Genomic DNA, 21880 nt, shown 5'->3' with positions numbered 1-21880 from the left:
AGGGACTGCTTGGAAGAGGTAAGGGAGGAACCAGGATATACAGGAGTTTTGCAAACATCAAAAGATTTCTGTTAATGAAAGAAAACCAGGCATCTCAAGTTAATGAATTTAGCACTTTTCTATGTATGGGAAGATGCAAGAGTCTGGGCTCACTGAAATCATTCCTTTGATGTGCACCTCAGCTATCTGGGGCCAGTAGCCTGTTCTTCCCCATCCTGAGTCCCCTCAGGTGCACCGCTGGGGGTGGCTGCAGTGCCTGAGGGCTTGCTGGTAGGCATCCTGCTGTTTGCATCCTGAGCTCCTTCAGGGCTCACCCTCAAGAGAACAGGTAGTGGCTAATGGCTGCAACATCCTTTGTTTACTGATATGGCAGGCGACATGTTTCATTCACAGTTTGAATATTCTTATGCTTAACTTCTTTTGCATGTTTACTATTTGCAACAAGAGCTCAAATGCTATCTGACCAATGTCTGTTTTGTATAAAATTTCAGTGGATTAAATCTTATTATAAAATAAAGCATTTGTCTTTTTTCTTTGGTGGTTAGAATTCATTTTAGTAACAAGCACACACACACACATTACACACACGTACACACACATTCCTCATACTTAGTCCATACTCAATTCAAATAAATTTTTACTATGTATTCACTGCAAAAATAATCAAGTTAATGTCTCATGTTATAGGGTACGTTTTGAAGAACTCAGTTTTAGAAAAAGGTAACTGACATAGTCATACAAAACCATTTCTAGGGAAATAACATAAAATTTTTTTCTCTCTGTTAATGCTGAAGATTTTTCTTCTATTTCTGGAGTCCTGGTCTCTTGCCAGGATGCGCTTAAGTATCAGTGAGGCCCTGCCATAATTAACAGGACTTCAATTCCTAGATGCTAGAACTGAAAAATTATAATAACAATTAATTATTTAATATGTTATTGCTCTGGGAAAATAGTGTAATTTATTTGTAGATCCTAAATATTTTACTAGATAAATAGGTGACTTCTTTCAAACCTGCATCAGTTTCTCTTTCAAATGGGCTTTTTGAAAAAGTTCACCTATAAAAGTCCACTGTCCCCACTCTTGCTGATCATCACAAAGAATCATTTTCGACACCAGGATGTCCCAAGTCCTCCTTGTTCCTCTGATCATAAGGCAACATTCAGAGGGTCTCCAGAGAGTTCATTTGGATATGCAGGTCAATAGGTTTCAAAAAAAACATTTATTCTAAAGTGGCTACTTGAATGCTCGACTGGGCAGCACGTATACTAAAATTAGAATGATATAGTGAAGATTAGCAATGGCCCCTGCACAAGGATGACACTCAAATTCATGAAACATTCCCTATTTTATAAAAAGGGGGGCGGGCACTTCCCTGGTGGTCCAGTGGCTACGACTCTGTGCTCCCAAAGCTGGGGGTCCGGGTTCGATCCCTGGTCAAGGAACTAGATCCCACATGCCTCAACTAAAGATCCTGCATGCCTCAATGAAGATCCCACGTGCCACAACTAAGACCTGGCAGAGCCAAAATACAAAAAAAAAAAAAAAAAGATGCATGGAGCTTCCTGGGCGGTCCTATGGTTTAGACTCCGTGCTCCCAATGCTTCAGGGGGCACGGGTTCGATCCCTGGCTGGGGAACTAAGATCCCACAAGCTCTGTGGTGTGGCCAAAAAAAAATTACATTAAAAAAAAGATACAAACTATTATGTATAAAATAAGCTACACGGATATATTGTACAATACAGGGAATACAGCCAATATTTTATAATAACTAAAAATGGAGTATAACCTTTAAAAATTATGAATCACTATATTGTACACCTGTGACATATAATACTGTACATCAACTATACTTCAATAAAGCGGCTCCTTGATATTTTTGTAAATTGTTTCATCAACATAAATTCAAATGTCAGCTTTCTGCATATTTTATTGGTATCCTCCTAAAATGAAACCTATTAAAGTATGACCAAATGTCCTCAGAAAATACTTGGATATTTTGCTCAATGCCTCTTTGAAATAACTAGACTTTCCACAAGTTTTTATTTTGAAACAATCTCAAGCTTTCAGAAAAAGTTAGAAGTAGAGTACAAGGAACTGTTTGTTTCCTGAACCTTTTAAGTTTCTGGCCTCATTATCCCTGAATATGTTAGTATGTATTTCCTATTAACAAATATTCTCTCAACCAGAATATAATCATCAAAATCTGGAAATTAACATTGCTAAACTATGACCATTGTTAGCTCGGGCTGCCATAACAAAATACCATAGTTTGGGAAGCTTAACCAACAGAAATTTATTTTCCCATAGCTCTGGAAGCTGGAAGTCCAAGATCAAGGTGTTGGTCAATTTGGTTTCTGGTGAGAACCCTCTTCCTGGGCTGTAGATGTCTGCCTTCTCTTTGTGTGCTCACATGGCCTTTCCTAATTGTGTGAGCACAGAGAAACAAGAGAAAGCTCTTTGCCTTCTTATAAGGAAACCAATCCTGTCAGATTAGGACCTCACGTTTATGACTTCCTTTAACTTTAATTACTTCCTAAAATCTCTGTCTCTAAATACAGTCACACTGGGGGGTTAGGGCTTCAACATGAATTTGAGAAACACAATTCAGTCCATAGCAACTATCAAATCCTGAGACCCAATTAAAGTTTCACCAAATGTCCCAATGATGCCCTAAACAGCAAAAGGATCCAGTTCAGAATCACATTTTTGCCTTTAGTTGTCATTTCTCTCTAGTCCCTTAGTCTGTAACAGTTCCTCAGTCTGTCTTTGACTTTTATGACCTTGACACTTTTGAAGATTATAGGCCAGTTATTTTGTAGAATAAAATAGGAAGGTCAGGGGCTTCCCTGGTGGTGTAGTGGTTAAGAATCCGCCTGCCAATGAAGGGGACACGGGTTCGAGCCCTGGTCCAGGAAGATCCCACATGCCGTGCAGCAACAAAGCCCGTGCGCCACAACTACTGAGCCTGCGCTCTAGAGTCCGTGGGCCACAACTACTGAAGCACATACCTAGAGCCCGTGCTCCACAACAAGAGAAGCCACCGCATTGAGAAGCCCACGCACCGCAACGAAGAGTAGCCCCTGCTCGCCGCAACCAGAGAAAAGCCCGTGCGCAGCAACGAAGACCCAACGCAGCCAAAAATAAAAAAATAAAATAAATAAAAAAATAGGAAGGCCAGTGGCCGCCATCATTTCCTTAACTAACATACAGTAGTTCTATTTACTGACATCCATTTTACTCAACTCATGGAATTAAGCAAACTGTCTGTTCTATTACTGTAATCATATTATTCAAACAAGTATATGTTACCAGTTTACTTAATAATTGAATGATGCAATTTTAGCAGTTTGCCAATATGGAGTCTTTCTGAAACACCCAGTTCAATACTTATTCATGTTTTACAAGTGCACTTAATGTGAGTGGTAATTTCTATGCTGACTTTATCAGAAAGTGCAAAGTTTGGGAGTTCCCAAGACCACACTCAGTTTCAATAATTTGTTAGAAAGATTTACACAATTCAGAAAAGCTATTATGCCTGCAGTTCCAGTTTATAATAGCAAAAGGATACAGATTAAAATCAGGTGAAAGAAGCAGCACATAAGACAGGGTCTAAGAAAGTTCCAGACACAGTCTTCCAGTGGTCCGCTCCCAGTGGAGTCAAGCAGACTGGGCTTACTAGCAGCAATGATGTGTGGCAATGTGCATGAAGTACTGGCAACAAGAAAGATCACCCAGCCTTGGTTCCCAGGGTTTTTATTTGGGCTTTGTCACATACACTTGGCTGGTCACCCACGTGTCTGACCTTAGTGTTTACCCTCCAGAGACCAGCTATTACCACACAGCCAAAGACCACACCATAAACCATATTATTACCAGAGACCATCCAGGTGGCCCAAGGTTCCCAGGTAAACAAATACACTTTATCAAGCAGGATATTCCAAGGTTCAGGGATTACCACCCAGAAGCTCAGAGCAAAGGCCAGACCTCAAACAATTATATGTTATCAGTTTACTTAATCCTTATTTGAATGACGCATTTTTAGTAACTTGCCTATATAGGACCTTTCAAAAACATCCAACTCAATGTTCACTTGTTTTATAAGTGCAATGAATGAAAGTGGTCATTTCTAGATTGGCTAAATTAGAAAGACTATAAAGACAAGTTGCTAAAACAACAACAACAAAAAGAAACAAAGAAATTGCTATTGCATCAGACAAGAGCAACATATAAAATAAAATAAACAAGACAACAATCAAGACTGGGAAGTAAACAACACAAAAATCTAGAAAGATTCTTCATTCAGATTGCTTGTCTAGTTTCTTTCTGTTATTTAAAGAATCTGAAGCTGAATATCTTAGACAATGCACTTTTTGTGTAATTTATGCCAGGAAGAAGATAGGAAATTTCAATCAGCAGACCCGAGGGTAAGCCCTTGACTTTACCACAAAAAGTTGGTGAATGAATGCATGTGTGTGGATCTTTATTCTCTAATCCTTTTTTTTCAGTTTTTAGCAATTTTTTTCAATAATATGTCAAACATTAGATAATAGGGATTTGACAGTGTTGAATTTTACCTAAGCCCTGTGCTTCTGGGAACAGGGAAGTTTAAAGGAACCTCACAGTTCACTGAAAAAAAGAAAAAGAAAAAAAAAAAGCCTTTCCGCATATGATTAGATAAGACTCACAAAACCCCTTGTTTACCTGTGACAAGGCCAGGCACAAATTCCTATGCTTTGCCTCATAACTTATTTCCTAAACTACTCATTTCACTGACCAATCAGAACAAAACGCTTGTTAGACAGACTGGTTAAGCTTCTCTCCTTCCTCCAGAGCCCTGAACTTTGGCCCACACCCAGCATGAGCCAGCAGACAACCCTGCTCAGAATAGGCTGGCTTAGGGTGGGAGGTGTGAACATTCTCTGACACTATCCCACCTGTCACCCCGCTTCCACGCACCCTGTCCTTCCTGGCCTTGTTCACCCCTCTCTGTACTCCTAAGATGCTTGCGGACTTCATTATGATCGCAGCATTCACCCTACTACAATAGTCCCTTTCCCTGCCTTGCAATAATCCTTTTGAACTAAGTCTCCGCTTTCTCAGTTGGTTTTTTATTTGACAGATGTGACTAAATGTTGGGGCTATATAGATTATAGGTTACATTTATGTAAGGGAAACTAGGTTAAAATTCACACTGAGGCAAGAAAAATAAGGTAAAGTTCAAGAGTGAATATGAAAATGAAGTTAGGGACCCACTCATTTGCTTTAAAGATTCTCAGGGGATTTTTAGCTGAATATGTATATAAATATATGTTTTTGTCATGTGAATATTCTTAAATCTAAAAATGTTATATGTATATATTTTATATATATAGTATGTCTATCTATGAACCTAAAATATTTTTTCTTTCTTTCCTTCTGTCTGTTCTTTATTTCTTTCTAATTTTCTTCCTTATTTCTCTTTCTTTTCCTCTTTTACAGACTAGAAGGCCTCTCTCCCCTCTACTGCTTTTTTTGAGTCACTACCCAGTTGTCAGCCAAATGCTGCCCTTCCTTGCCCCCCTTTCATGCTTTCCATGCCCTTTTAATCTCAGGCTTGGGCACAGGGCACAAAGCCCCTCTCCCTGAGGTCCACCCCTAAAACATAGCCCAGCTCTGAGGCACTGAATGCTTTTGGTGTGTTTACACCTTATCCATTCCAAAATCACTTAAAGTAGTAAATAACACCATTTAGATTGATTGGACAATTTGATTAAAAATCTCAAACTCTACTCAGATGGCCTATTTCTGGAATTCTTTCTATTTCTGGTTCATGTCTTAAATCTGAGAGATTAGTTTTTAATTATTGACTAAAGAAATTGTGGTATATGTATACAATGGAATATTGTTGAGACTTAAAAAAGGAAGAAATCTTGTAATTTGCAACAACATAGACAGAACTCGAAGGCATTATGCTAAGTGAAAATAGATAGAGAAAGACAAATAACATATTATCTCTCCTTGTGTAGAATCTAAAAATATATATACCAAAAAAAACCCCCAAAAAACTATGTTCATAGATACAGAGAACAGACTGGTGATTGCCAGAAGCAGGGAGTAGAGAGTAGGAGAAATAGGTGAACTATTTTTTGGGTGGGTTTTTTTGGTTTGTTTTTTTTTTTCTTGGTATTTTTAGTTTAGATAAATTGAAAAGAATAAAAGTTAGAAGAGTTCATCACCAGAAGGTCCGTACTACAAAAAATGTTAAAGGAAGTCTTTCAGGCAGAAAGAAAATTATACCAGATGGAAACATAATACACAAAGGAATGAAGAGCACTTGAAATGGTGATTATTTGGATAAATATACAACTTTTAAAAATTTTCTTACTATTTAAGTGCTTTAAAAGATAATTAAATGCTTAAACAACAACAACAAAATAACAATGTACTCTGGTATTTATAATATATGTAAAGTAAAATGTGTAAGAACAGTAGCATAAAGACCAGAGAAAAAGGAATGGACATATACTATTATAAGTTTTTATACCATAAGGAGTGGTGTAATATCACTAGAAGATAGAGAATGATAAATTAAAGGTGTGTACTAAAACCCTAAAGCAACTACTAAAATAACAAAACAGTTTTATAGCTAATAAGCCAACAAAGGCAATAAAATCAATTTATATTAAAAAAAAAGATAATCCAAAAGAACAGAGAAAAACAGGAAAAAAGAGCAAAACACACGTAACATAAATAGAAAACAAATAGCTTAACAATATGACATCAAATATAAATGGGCTAGGGGGAGGAGAGAAGATGGCGGAAGAGTAAGACGCGGAGATCACCTTCCTTCCCACAGATACAGTAGAAATACATCTACACGTGGAACTGCTCCTACAGAACACCCACTGAACGCTGGCAGAAAACGTCCGACCTCCAAAAAGTCAAGAAACTCCTCCCGTACTTGGGTAGGGCAAAAGAAAAAAGAAATAACAGAGACAAAAGAATAGGGACGGCATCTGCAACAGTGGAAGGGAGCTGTGAAGGAGGAAAGATTTCCACACACTAGGAAGCCCCTTCGCGGGCAGAGACTGCGGGTGGCAGAGGGGGGAAGCTTCGGAGCCACGGAGGAGAGCGCAGCCACAGGGGTGCGGAGGGCAAAGCGGAGAGGCTCCCGCACGGAGGAGCGGTGCCGACCAGCACTCACCAGCCCGAGAGGCTTGTCTGCTCCCCCGCCGGGGCGGGCGGGGCTGGGAGCTGAGGCTCGGGCTTCGGTCGGATCGCAGGGAGAGGACTGGGGTTGGCGGCGTGAACACAGCCTGAAGGGGTTAGCGCACCACAGCTGGCTGGGAGGGAGACCGGGAAAAAGTCTGCAGCTGCGGAAGAGGCAAGAGACTCTTTCTTGCCTCTTTGTTTCGCTGCGCGCAAGGAGAGGGGATTCAGAGCGCCGCCTAAACGAACTCCAGAGAAGGGCGCGAGCCGCGGCGATCAGCGCGGACCCCAGAGACGGGCGTGAGACGCTGGGGCTGCTGCTGCCGCCTCCAAAAAGCCTGTGTGTGAGCACAGGTCACTCTCCACACCGCCCCTCCCGGGAGCTGGTGCAGCCCGCCACTGCCAGGGTCCCATGATCCAGCGACAAATTCCCCGGGAGAACGCACTGCGCGCCTCAGGCTGGTGCAACATCACGCCGGCCTCTGACGCCGCAGGCTCGCCCCGCCTCCTCTGTACCCCTCTCTCCCCGCGGCCTGAGTGAGCCAGCGCCCCCGAAGCAGCGGCTCCTTTAACCCCGTTCTGTCTGGGCGGGGAATAGACGCCCTCAGGCAACCTACACGCAGAGGCGGGTCCAAATCCAAAGCTGAACCCCAGGAGCTGTGCGAACAGGGAAGAGAAGGGGAAATCTCTCCCAGCAGCCTCAGAAGCAGCGGATTAAAACTCCACAAACAACTTGATGTGCCTGCATCTGTTGAATACCTGAATAGACAACGAATCATCCCAAATTCAGGAGGTGGACTTTGGGAGCAGGATATATTAATTTTTCCCCTGTTCCTTTTTTTTTTGTGAGTGTATATGTATATGCTTCTGGGTGAGATTTTGTCTGTATAGCTTTGCTTTACAATAGCTTTATTTTACTTCACTATATTATAGCCTCTTTCTTTCTTTCTTTCTTTCTATTTTTTCTCCCTTTTACTCTGAGCCGTGTGGACGAAAGGCTCTTGGTGCTCCAGCCAGGCATCAGGGCCGTGCCTCTGAGGTGGGAGAGCCAACTTCAGGACACTGGTCCACAAGAGACCTCCCAGCTCCACGTAATACCAAACGGCAAAAATCTCTCAGAGATCTCCATCTCAACATCAAGACCCAGCATCACTCAATGACCAGCAAGCTACAGTGCTGAACACCCTATGCCAAACAACTAGCAAGACAGGAACACAGCCCCATCCATTAGCAGAGAGGCTGCCTAAAATCATAATAAGGCCACAGACACCCCAAAATACACCACCAGATGTGGATGTGCCCACCAGAAAGACAAGATCCAGCCTCATCCACCAGAGCTCAGGCACTAGTTCCCTACACCAGGAAGCCTACACAACCCACTGAACCAACCTTAGCCACTGGGGACAGATACCAAAAACAACGGGAACTACAAACCTGCAGTCTGTGAAAAGGAGACCCCAAACACAGTAAGATAAGCAAAATGAGACGACAGAAAAACACACAGCAGATGAAGGAGCAGGGTCAAAGCACACCAGACTTAACAAATGAAGAGGAAATAGGTAGTCTACCTGAAAAAGAATTCAGAATAATGATAGTAAGGATGATCCAAAATCTTGGAAATAGAATAGACAAAATGCAAGAAACATTTAACAAGGATGTAGAAGAACTAAAGAGGAACCAAGCAATGATGAAAAACACAATAAATGAAATTAAAAATACTCTAGATGGGATCAATAGCAGAATAACTGAGGCAGAAGAAAGGATAAGTGACCTGGAAGATAAAATGGTGGAAATAACTACTACAGAGCAGGATAAAGAAAAAAGAATGAAAAGAACTGAGGACAGTCTCAGAGACCTCTGGGACAACATTAAACGCACCAACATTCGAATTATAGGGGTCCCAGAAGAAGAAGAGAAAAAGAAAGGGACTGAAAATATTTGAAGAGATTATAGTTGAAAACTTCCCTAATATGGGAAAGGAAATAGTTAATCAAGTCCTGGAAGCACAGAGAGTCCCATACAGGATAAACCCAAGGAGAAACACGCCAAGACACATATCAATCAAACTGTCAAAAATTAAATATAAGGAAAACATATTAAAGGCAGCAAGGGAAAAAAAACAAATAACACACAAGGGAATCCCCATAAGGTTAACATCTGATCTTTCAGCAGAAACTCTGCAAGCCAGAAGGGAGTGGCAGGATATACTTAAAGTGATGAAGGAGAAAAACCTACAACCAAGATTACTCTACCCAGCAAGGATCTCATTCAGATTCGATGGAGAAATTAAAACCTTTACAGACAAGCAAAAGCTGAGAGAGTTCAGCACCACCAAACCAGCTTTACAACAAATGCTAAAGGAACTTCTCTAGGCAAGAAACACAAGAGAAGGAAAACACCTACAATAACAAACCCAAAACATTTAAGAAAATGGGAATAGGAACATACATATCGATAATTACCTTGAATGTAAATGGATTAAATGCTCCCACCAAAAGACACAGGCTGGATGAATGGATACAAAAACAAGACCCATATATATGCTGTCTACAAGAGACCCACTTCAGACCTAGAGACACATACAGACTGAAAGTGAGGGGATGGAAAAAGATATTCCATGCAAATGGAAATCAAAAGAAAGCTGGAGTAGCAATTCTCATATCAGACAAAATAGACTTTAAAATAAAGACTATTACAAGGGACAAAGTAGGACACTACATAATGATCAAGGAGTCAATCCAAGAGGAAGGTATAACAATTGTAAATATTTATGCACCCAACATAGGAGCACCTCAATACATAAGGCAAATACTAAAAGCCATAAAAGGGGAAATCGACAGCAACACAATCATAGTAGGGGACTTTAACACCCCACTTTCACCAATGGACAGATCATCCAAAATGAAAATAAATAAGGAAACACAAGCTTTAAATGATACATTAAACAAGATGGACTTAATTGATATTTATAGGACATTCCACCCAAAAACAACAGAATACACATTTTTCTCAAGTGCTCATGGAACATTCTCCAGGATAGATCATATCTTGGGTCACAAATCAAGCCTTGGTAAATTTAAGAAAATTGAAATCGTATCAAGTATCTTTTCCGACCACAACGCTATGAGACTAGATATCAATTACAGGAAAAGATCTGTAAAAAATACAAACACATGGAGGCTACACAATACATTACTTAATAACGAAGTGATTACTGAAGAAATCAAAGGGGAAATCAAAAAATACCTAGAAACAAATGACAATGGAGATACGACGACCCAAAACCTATGGGACGCAGCAAAAGCAGTGCTAAGAGGGAAGTTTATAGCAATACAAGCCTACCTCAAGAAACAGGAAACATCTCGAATAAACAACCTAACCTTGCACCTGAAGCAATTAGAGAAAGAAGAACAAAAAAACCCCAAAGCCAGCAGAAGGAAAGAAATTATAAAGATCAGGTCAGAAATAAATGAAAAAGAAATGAAGGAAACAATAGCAAAAATCAATGAAACTAAAAGCTGGTTCTTTGAGAAGATAAACAAAATTGATAAACCATTAGCCAGACTCATCAAGAGAAAAAGGGAGAAGACTCAGATCAATAGAATTAGAAATGAAAAAGGAGAAGTAACCACTGACACTGCAGATATACAAAAGATCATGAGAGATTACTACAAGCAACTCTATGCCAATAAAATGGACAACCTGGAAGAAATGGACAGATTCTTAGAAATGCACAAACTGCCGAGACTGAACCAGGAAGAAATAGAAAATATGAACAGACCAATCACAAGCACTGAAATTGAAACTGTGATTAAAAACCTTCCAACAAACAAAAGCCCAGGACCAGATGGCTTCACAGGTGAATTCTATCAAACATTTAGAGATGAGCTAACACCTATCCTTCTCAAACTCTTCCAAAATATTGCAGAGGGAGGAACACTCCCAAACTCATTCTACGAGGCCACCATCACCCTGATACCAAAACCAGACAAAGATGTCACAAAGAAAGAAAACTACAGGCCAATATCACTGATGAACATAGATGCAAAAATCCTCAACAAAATACTAGCAAACAGAATCCAACAGCACATTAAAAGGATCATACACCATGATCAAGTGGGGTTTATCCCAGGAATGCAAGGATTCTTCAATATACGCAAATCAATCAATGTGATACACCATATTAACAAATTGAAGGAGAAAAACCATATGATCATCTCAATAGATGCAGAGAAAGCTTTCGACAAAATTCAACACCCATTTATGATAAAAGCCCTGCAGAAAGTAGGCATAGAGGGAACTTTCCTCAACATAATAAAGGCCATATATGACAAACCCACAGCCAACATTGTCCTCAATGGTGAAAAACTAAAACCATTTCCACTAAGATCAGGAACAAGACAAGGTTGCCCACTCTCACCACTATTATTCAAGATAGTTTTGGAAGTGTTAGCCACAGCAATCAGAGAAGACAAAGAAATAAAAGGAGTCCAAATCGGAAAAGAAGAAGTAAAGCTGTCACTATTTGCAGATGACATGATACTATACATAGAGAATCCTAAAGATGCTACCAGAAAACTCCTAGAGCTAATCAATGAATTTGGTAAAGTAGCAGGATACAAAATAAATGCACAGAAATCTCTTGCATTTCTATACACTAATGACGAAAAATCTGAAAGTGAAATTAAGAAAACACTCCCATTTACCATTGCAACAAAAAGAATAAAATATCTAGGAATAAACCTGCCTAAGGAGACAAAAGACCTGTATGCAGAAAATTATAAGACACTGATGAAAGAAATTAAAGATGATACAAATAGATGGAGAGATATACCATGTTCCTGGATTGGAAGAATCAACATTGTGAAAATGACTCTACTACCCAAAGCAATCTACAGATTCAGTGCAATCCCTATCAAACTACCACTGGCATTTTTCACAGAACTAGAACAAAAAATTTCACAATTTGTATGGAAACACAAAAGACCCCAAATAGCCAAAGCAATCTTGAGAATGAAAAATGGAGCTGGGGGAATCAGGCTCCCTGACTTCAGACTATATTACAAAGCTTCAGTAATCAAGACAGTTTGGTATTGGCACAAAAACAGAAATATAGATCAATGGAACAGGATAGAAAGCCCAGAGATAAACCCACGCACCTATGGTCACCTTATCTTTGATAAAGGAGGCAAGCATATACAGTGGAGAAAAGACAGCCTCTTCAATAAGTGGTGCTGGGAAAATTGGACAGGTACATGTAAAAGTATGAAATTAGAACACTCCCTGACACCATGCACAAAAATAAACTCAAAATGGATTAAAGACCTAAGTGTAAGGGCAGACACTATCAAACTCTTAGAGGAAAACATAGGCAGAACACTCTATGACATACATCACAGCAAGATTCTTTTTGACCCAGCTCCCAGAGAAATGGAAATAAGAACACAAATAAACAAATGGGACCTAATAAAACTTAAAAGCTTTTGCACAGCAAAGGAAACCATAAACAAGACCAAAAGACAACCATCAGAATGGGAGAAAATATTTGCAAATGAAGCAACTGACAAAGGATTAATCTCCAAGATTTACAAGCAGCTCATGCAGCTCAATAACAAAAAAACCAACAACCCAATCCAAAAATGGGCAGAAGACCTAAATAGACATTTCTCCAAAGAAGATGTACAGATGGCCTACAGACACATGAAAGAATGCTCAACATCATTAATCATTAGAGAAATGCAAATCAAAACTACAATGAGATATCATCTCACACCAGTCAGAATGGCCATCATCAAAAAATCTAGAAATAATAAATGCTGGAGAGGGTGTGGAGGAAAGGGAACACTCTTGCACTGTTGGTGGGAATGTAAATTGATACAGCCACTATGGAGAACAGTATGGAGGTTCCTTAAAAAACTAAGAGTAGAACTACCATACGACCCAGCAATCCCACTACTGGGCATATACCCTGAGAAAACCATAATTCAAAAAGAGTCATGTCCCAAAATGTTCATTGCAGCTCTATTTACAATAGCCAGGACATGGAAGCAACCTAAATGTCCATCGACAGATGAATGGATAAAGAAGATGTGGCACATATATACAATGGAATATTACTCAGCCATAAAAAGAAATGAAATGGAGGTATTTGTAATGAGGTGGATGGAGTTAGAGTCTGTCATACAGAGTGAAGTAAGTCAGAAAGAGAAAAACAAATACAGTATGCTAACACATATATACGGAATCTAAGGGAAAAAAAAAAGGCCATGAAGAACCTAGTGGCAAGACGGGAATAAAGACACAGACCTACTAGAGAATGGACTTGAGGATATGGGGAGGGGGTGGGGTGAGATGTGACAGGGTAAGAGAGTGTCATGGACATATATACACTACCAAATGTAAAATAGATAACTAGTGGGAAGCAGCCGCATAGCACAGGGAGATCAGCTCGGTGCTTTGTGACCACCTAGAGGGGTGGGATGGGGAGGGTGGGAGGGAGGGAGATGCAAGAGGGAAGAGAAATGGGAACATATTATATATGTATAACTGATTCACTTTGTTATAAAGCAGAAGCTAACACACCATTGTAAGGCAATTATACTTCAATAAAGATATTTAAAAAAAAAACAAACAAATATAAATGGGCTAAGGGCTCAAATTAAAAGACTTATCCTTGTCAGATTAAATAAACAATACAAAACCCAAATATATGCTGCCTTCAAGAAATACACTTTAAATATAAAGACAAGAATAGGCTTAAAAGTAAAAGGATGAGGAAAAGATATTCCATACTAACACTAGTCATGAGAAAGCTGGGAGAGCTGTATTAATATTGGACAAAGTAGATTTAAGAAAAAAGAATATAACTAGTTATAAAAAAGGTAATTTCATAATAATAAAACAATTAATCAAGAGGACATAACAATTCTAAATATTTATGCCCCTAATAACAAAACTTCAAAATACATGAAGCAAAATTGGATAGAACTGCAAAGAGATATAGGTAAATCCACAATTATGGTCAGAAAAATCATTACTCCTCTCTCAATAGTTAACAGCTATAGACAGAAAATCCCCAGCTTTCTTCACTCAGATCTTAGGAGATAAGGTTGAGTACATCCAGCAATTTTCTTTATACAGTCAGAATCAGAGCAATCAAGAAACATTTGATTGCTGGTCAGCTATCATCATTTCCAGGTGCTATATTAATCAGAGCCAGATGTGTGAATCAATACTGGGAAGTAGCAATATATTAAAGAAATTAATAGCCCAGGAATCAGGGAAACTTGAATTCTCTCACTTAATAAATACATGACCTTGGGCAGATTGGTTAACTTCTTAAAGCCTCATTTTTTTCATTTGTAATATTGGGATAATAACAGCATCACTAGGATCTATTACATATTGCATTACCTATTATTATGTAACAATTTGAATCAGATACAAGTCATTTTAATCCCTGACACACTCCATTTGGTCTGATTGGAATCTCTTTTTTGTCTCTCCCTCCGTCCTTTGTTTTAGAAAAAGAGTTTAGTTGATGGGAACACTGTTAAGTGTGGATATCACGGAAAGGATATCATTTTCTATGCAAAGAAATACAGCCCTTTGTTCTGTGCCTGCAGCTGCCTCTTTTAGACTTGGCTCAAGAAGGTTTTTGTTAGTGCCTGCCAGACAGGATTATCTGGGATTGTGTTCCAGCAAGCCAAAGTCATGCCAAGCAGAGGAGTCAAGTAGTTGTGTATATTTAGTATCATGGCATGAAGCCACGTGTTGTAAAGAACACTGCAGCAGGAGCAGACCTAAGTCCTAATCGTAGCTCTATTAGGAAGAAGTGCATGACCCTTACCAAACCTGAACTCTCTGGGTCTAAATTGCATTACCCATGAAATGACAGAATTTGATACTCATGGTCACTCAGTTTCCGCAAATTCTATGTTACTAGGAATGACTCTCTAGAAACAAAATGTTCAGAAGACTTCAATCATTCATTTACTCCTGCATTTATTGACCAGTTTCAATTCAGTAAGTGCCAGGAGCTGTTCTGTTCTAGACATTGGGGATTCCATAGCTGGGGGCAGCGGGTAGGAATGGTCAGGGGAAGAGTCCTTGCTTTCAAGAATTTTTAATTCCTTGGAGAAAAAGAATGATACACTAAAAGGTAAATATATAATATAACGGCAACCAGTAAAAACTTGAGGAAATATTGTTATCAAGAAGGCAATATGTAAAAGATTGTTCAATCCAGGCTATTAATATAGTTCCTTTTTCATAGTCATTCTAACACAAAAGGGAAAGATATTTCTTTCTTGATCAAGTCAGCTAGAATGAGCTATCTCCCAGATGCATGGTCAAAAGTCAGTAGCATAAAAAGGTAGAAAATTTAGTGACAGCAAAATGAAAGAGTCAGCTCTGACAGAAGGGGATAGGGACATAAACAAATGAAAATGCTCGTCAGGGAACAAAAGAGGGGAAAAAAATGAGAAATGCCAGGTATAATTCTAAGTATATTTCAGGAGCTGTGTATCTGTTCATTCTTAACTCGTCACAAGTCAACCATTTATGTATTATTACTATTTTCCTCAGTTTAAAATAAAGAAATGAAGGCTCAAAGAGGTTGAGTAACATGCTGAAGGTCTGTGCTAGGATCTGCACGCAGTTCTCATTAAGTTAAGAATCAGTGCTCTTTCCCTGAAACTCTTTTAAGAGAGTGGAAAAGTATGAGCTCATCATTGTATAAGAACCTTGAAATTCTTGGTGTGACACTGTTATGTGACCAACCAGACACAGATCATGGTGTATCTTACCAAATACCAGTAGTTGTATTGTAAAAGTGTAGATTTCACATTGAGGATTAAACATGTTGTATTTCTCTGAAATTTTAAGACTAATCCCTGTTTTACATGAAAAGAAAATCCCTCCAGCCTTTATTGAATAAAACAGATGGAACTGATAAGCGAAAGGGAGAAAAGGGAAGGAAGCTCACATAAGGCAAGCTTAAAGTGTAGGGCTTAATTCATGTTAATTATAAAAATAGGTGGTTGGCTATAGCACAGAACAAATACTATTAGCAACACTTTCACGTTTGTGATTTGCATTGAAAACTGCTGGTTTTGTCTGGTTGCAGTCACAAAGATTTCTATTTTTTTAAATAATACTTCTACTTAAAGATAATGAGTGGACCTGAATCTTCTTTCATACTTCCAATTCTGAGCCTGATTCTTATTTTTATCTTAAATATTAAAATCTTCATGGAAAAAAAAAAAAAAATCTTCATGACCAAAGCTTCCAAGCGACATTTTCCTCCAGGACCCAGACCTTTAACAATTATTGGAAATCTGCACATCCTTAATCTGAAGAGGCCATATCAAACCATGCTGGAGGTAAACAAATAAATAACTTTTCATTTAATTCATGTTTATAATTTCCTAAATCATTTTTACCCTAGTGGGTTTATTAGCATGTATGTATTTAAAACTGCTTCATATACAGTATATATAATGAGGTAATTAGATAAGATTCAAAATTAATAGAGCTGCTTAAAATTTAATTTTTACTTTTTAAAATTTGTATATATAAAATACTAGTAAATCTATTTCTATTATTTAAAGTGGTATTTTTATCCTAACGTATTTATGACTTGCGAACTTTGTCTCAACTATTTCAATCTACATATTTCATATACACCCGACTATGAAGGAACTGAGCTGTGATCATAGTCTTACTCTAGAAATTTTTAGTTAAACTCAAAACAGTGTGTTCAAATGTCACAACTGATAGCATGGCCCCAGAAACTGAGACCCAGAATTTAGTTTTGAGCTTGCCATTAATTAGCTGTGTGAATTTATGTAAATAGTTGGTCTCTGTTTTCTTATCTGTAAAATGAAAGTGGTAGACAACGTACTAGACCAATTTTTCTCCAATTTCCACTTCAAAGATTTTAGAGTTCCTGACTGTAGGGTAAGATGGAAGGAAGGAAGGAAGGGAAGAAGGGAAGAGGGAGGGGGAGGAGAAATTTATATTTGGGATTTGGCTGTAAATTTCAATTTTTAAGTTCTAAAGGGCAGATACTTTAAATTGAGTTCTGCTATATTCTATAACTTCCTAGTTTGAAAAGCCTAGCAGGAGATATACTGAAGAGAAGACCAGTACTTTACCTCAATGGGCAACATAATAATAATAACATTTCATATTTGTATTGTAGTCTTTATTTTACAAAGGGCTGCTAGGATTCCACTTACTTCTCACAGCCACCCTAGGAGGAAAATAGGGATGATATTTTTATCTCAATTTTACATATAAGTGCGACTCAAAGCGATTGACTTATTTAATAACTAAAAAACCAGGACTTGAGTTTTCTGATCTTCTGAAACTACTTTATGGCTTTTTTTCCTACATTCAAAAGTCACAAAACACAAAGGTTAATTCCTCAGAAGAACACTTTCTTTCAATACTGTCCTTCATCTAATTCCATATGCCCCAATCATGTGTGTTTGTTTCCTCAATATTTCTGTCCTTTGCTTATATATTAACCTGCCTAATCTCTTTACTACTTAGTCATTCATTTTTTTGTCTCATTCCCACCTCTGTACTATTGTTCTGTGCTAATTTCACCTATGAAATGTGTTCTCCCCACTTCTCCCTAAGCTCTGTCTACCATTTTTCTTCTTTAAAATTTACCTCCCGGGACTTCCCTGGTGGCACAGTGGTTAAGAATCCGCCTGCCAATGCAGGGGACACGGGTTCGAGCCCTGGTCCGGGAAGATCCCACATGCCGCGGAGCAACTAAGCCCGTGTACCACAACTACTGAGCCCACTCGCCCTAGAACCCAAGTGCCACAACTACTGGAGCCTGCGCGGCTAGAGCCCATGCTCCACAACAAGAGAAGCCACCACAATGAGAAGCCCTCGCACTGCAACGAAGAGTAGCCCCCGATCGCCGCAACTAGGGAAAGCCCGCATGCAGCAATGAAGACCCAAGGCAGCCAAAAAATAAATTAATTAAAAAAATAATTTAAAAAAAAGAGGACTTTTTTAAAAAAAAGAGGACTCTTTTTTTTAAAAACGTACACTTTCTGGAACATTCTTAGTATTAGAGACGTGACGAGTCTGCTTGGTTAAGAGATCTGATCATTCTCCCATCACAGATTACTGCATCAAGTATCTTACAATGCAGGGATTGTGAATCACACCAGTAAATAGTTCATTATATGGCTTTAGTAGATTCTTACCATCTTTCTCATCTTTCACCTGTTCCACTTGTTATGCACGCAATGTGGATAAGCCATGAGTGAGCAAGGGGTGCTCAGAGGAATCCACTTAGGAAATTGAATTTTAACAAAAGAGGACTGTCAGTTATCACAAAAATTATAAAGCACTAAATAAAACCTTAGTATTTATTCTGAGCCATGTCAATGCACAATAGTGCTGCAATTCAATTTTTTACATTTGCAAGTGAAGTTGCTATCTTCTAGAATGTAAGAAAAAGGAGCCTTGTCAATTCCCATTTTTCAATAATACTACAGACAATCGACCATATTATTTCACTTTGGACTCTGTTAGCATAAAACCGCAGGTTTACTCTAAATACACGTGCTAGAGAACACTAGGTCGGACAACTATGACGACTAATTAAAAAATTTTGTTTTTAATTTATTTGGCTGCGTTGCGTCCTCGTTGCTGCGCGCGGGCTTTCTCTAGTTGCGGTGAGCGGGGGCTACTCTTCATTGTGATGCTCAGGCTTCTCATTGCAGTGGCTTCTCTTGGGCGCGAGGGCTTCAATAGTTGTGGCACGCGGGCTCAGCCATTGTGGCTCGTGGGTTCTAGGGCGCAGGCTCAGTAGTTGTGGTGCAGGGGCTTAGTTGCTTCACAGCATGTGGGATCTTCCCAGACCAGGGCTCGAAACTGTGTCCCTCCCATTGGCAGGCAGATTCTTAACCACTGCGCCACCAGGGATGTCCCTATGATGACTAATTTTAAGCATGGTCTTTTATCTCTGGTATTTATTAAGTCATCTGGGGTGGGGTCGGTTAGGAACCCCTTTGTGAATCTGACCAAAAACATAAAGCGTGTCTCTCAGAAAATGAATACACTGACAAACACACTAAATTTAGCACACAGTGAACTTTTTAATGGTCAGGGAATATTGGATTTAAGTGGTACTGCTCTGTGAGACCTATGGACAGTCAGCCTTTTAAAAATTTAAAACAGAATTATTCTGATGCTACAAGGAAACGTTAGTAGTAAATTTAGTATACTACATTGAACCAGATTAGTTTGACCTGGAATCACCTGGGATTTTGCAAGCAAAACACTTAGATTGATAGCTCTGACTATAAAGCCAAATTGTTTTTATGTCTCATCTAACCTCTAAGTACATATATCTATGACCACAGGTATAATGTGCAAAATACTCTGGATACATAGAACTTATTTTAAGTCATATAAATATTAATTGTAAGTTACTAAATTATTGAACAAAAAATATTACATTTCGCTGTTTCCCTATTTAAAATTTTATACATGTCACATATAATGTCAGAATTGAAGTAACTCGAGTTCTTTTTCTAAATCACTACAACCACTGGGTTACAGTTTATATTGAGTCTACTCTTTTTTTTTTTAATTAATTAATTTATTTGGTTGCGCTGGGTCTTAGTTGCGGCAGGTGGGCTCCTTAGTTGTGGCATGCAAACCTCTTAGTTGCTACATGCAAACTGTTAGTTGCGCTTTGTGTGTGGGATCTAGTTCCCTGACCAGGGATTGAACCCAGGCCCCCTGCATTGAGAGCACAGAGTCTTAACGACTGCGCCACCAAGGAAGTCCCTGAATCTACTCTTAAAATGCAGGAATATATAGGGGTCGGAGACACAAAGTGCATTCCAAGTGAGTAAGAAAGGTTCTGAACTCTTAGGAATTTACTCTCTAAATGAATGCATGTAACTGATTCTGTGTGTGTGTGTGTGTGTGTGTGTGTGTGTGTGTGTGTGTGACAGAGAGAGAGAGAGAGAGAGAGAGTGAGAGGGAGAGAGAGATTGGCTTGCGGGGCAACACTGAGAGTTCTTTAAATTATCTTCCACACAGAAAAAAAATAATAAAGGAAAATGAAAATGTGCTCATTGGAGGCTTACCTCTGTATTATTAAAGTTCAAACAGTAATCACAGGAATTTTTTAGAATTTAGATCAACAATAGATTTTTTTCAGAGACAAGTATTTTATTATTTTATTATTTTATTACTAAGTCCATGGTGATGATAAAAAGCAGACAGGCTTTTAGTCCAGCATTATCATTTTTTTTTAATCTCTGAAGATGTTGTACTGCTTATTTTTCACTCTTGGGGCAAACCCTGCCCATTGCCTAAATATAACCCTGCCACTGAATACAGGTCACAGAACCTCCTTTCTTCTACTCCCGTATTTTGATTTAATATTATTTCACTTGTAAGTTTGCACATTTTCCCATCCAGTTATGTTGGGATGAAAAGACTGTAAACCCTGAACCTATAACCTCAGAAATCTGGGTCAATATTGAGGCTGGCTTGGGAAGTCCATAGGCTTGCACAGGGTTTCTCTCTGAAACATGGACATCAGTGGTCAGAGAATCCTTACACAAGGTGACTGTGTTCACAAGCCCTCCCCTTCAAGTTCTTTTGATTTGGTAAAAATTACCTGGTGCCCCGTATACCTCCCTGTCCCTCTCCCAAGTAAGTTGAATTCCGGTTATTCAATTGTACCCGTTTTTCCATGGAAAAGCAGGCTTTCAAAATAAGCTCAAAGTCACAAGATTTTTTAGAAGTAAGACATGTGCCTAAGGATGATCCAACAGGCACACAAATCAGCTTTAACACTCATGGTTCCAAGCCTGGGGCAGGTTGTCCAACAAACCAGCCTTAAGATTAGGCTTGTGCACTAACCAACCTCAGTGATCACTGGGTAATTCCTAGGTGAACCCTTACTTTTCTCTCAGTAAGGTAGCACTAGTCCATTACATAGCATTTTGGGTGCCAACAGTCAGGGCTGAACTATGCCAAAGCATATTTCACCCCATGAAGAAACTACTTGCAGTGCTGCATTCTGAATGTTTTTAAGAAATAATTATAACGTGATTTTCTCCAAAAAAGAATTCTGTGACTGGACCTTCCAGAATTCTGTGACTGGGTCTTCTAGTTTCTAACTTCTAGTTTCTAACAGAAAAAAAGTCTTAGTAAAAACCACTGGTTTGGGTTTGATATGGTTTCTTGTGTTGTATGCCTTTTGCTCTTAAAAACAAACAAACAAACAAAACTAAAGCTGGTTAGGATAAAAATTAAAATAGACAATAACAACAATAGTAACAATAATAATAATTTTGAGTATTTATTGTATACCAGGCACTGTTCTAAGTAGTTTAAACTTACTCCTAGAAAAAAATCCTGAGGCTGATACTATTTACCAGGTTGTAAAACTTGAATCTACAACCCCTGGAGCAACTAGCCTGGGAAGGCAAACCACAGCCTCTGCTGCAATCAGCCCAGAAAGACCAGGACTTACTTGGTCAATGACTGCCAGCTTCCCTATTTTTCTTTTTTCTTTTTTTTTTGCACCTTCCAACTCAGGACCTACCAGAGACAGCCCTAAACCATTATATAAGAAGCCCCTCTTGATAGCCCACCTCTAGCTTTCCCATGCTAGTAGCTTCCAATCAGAGCAT

At 38.9% G+C, this 21880-nt stretch overlaps 1 non-coding gene across 1 annotated transcript; it reads left to right on the top strand.

Moving 5' to 3' along the window:
* The first annotated feature begins 1242 nt into the window (after window positions 1–1242).
* On the top strand, window positions 1243–1350 carry LOC137774380 (U6 spliceosomal RNA). Its single transcript, XR_011075900.1, has one exon. It is a non-coding gene; the product is annotated as a U6 spliceosomal RNA (small nuclear RNA).
* Window positions 1351–21880: the final 20530 nt, after the last annotated feature.

Source organism: Eschrichtius robustus, chromosome 12 (genome assembly GCF_028021215.1).
Source record: "Eschrichtius robustus isolate mEscRob2 chromosome 12, mEscRob2.pri, whole genome shotgun sequence".
NCBI lineage: Eukaryota > Metazoa > Chordata > Mammalia > Artiodactyla > Eschrichtiidae > Eschrichtius > Eschrichtius robustus.
Note: the sequence above shows the minus strand (reverse complement) of the source record. Positions and strands in the feature narration are given on the sequence as shown.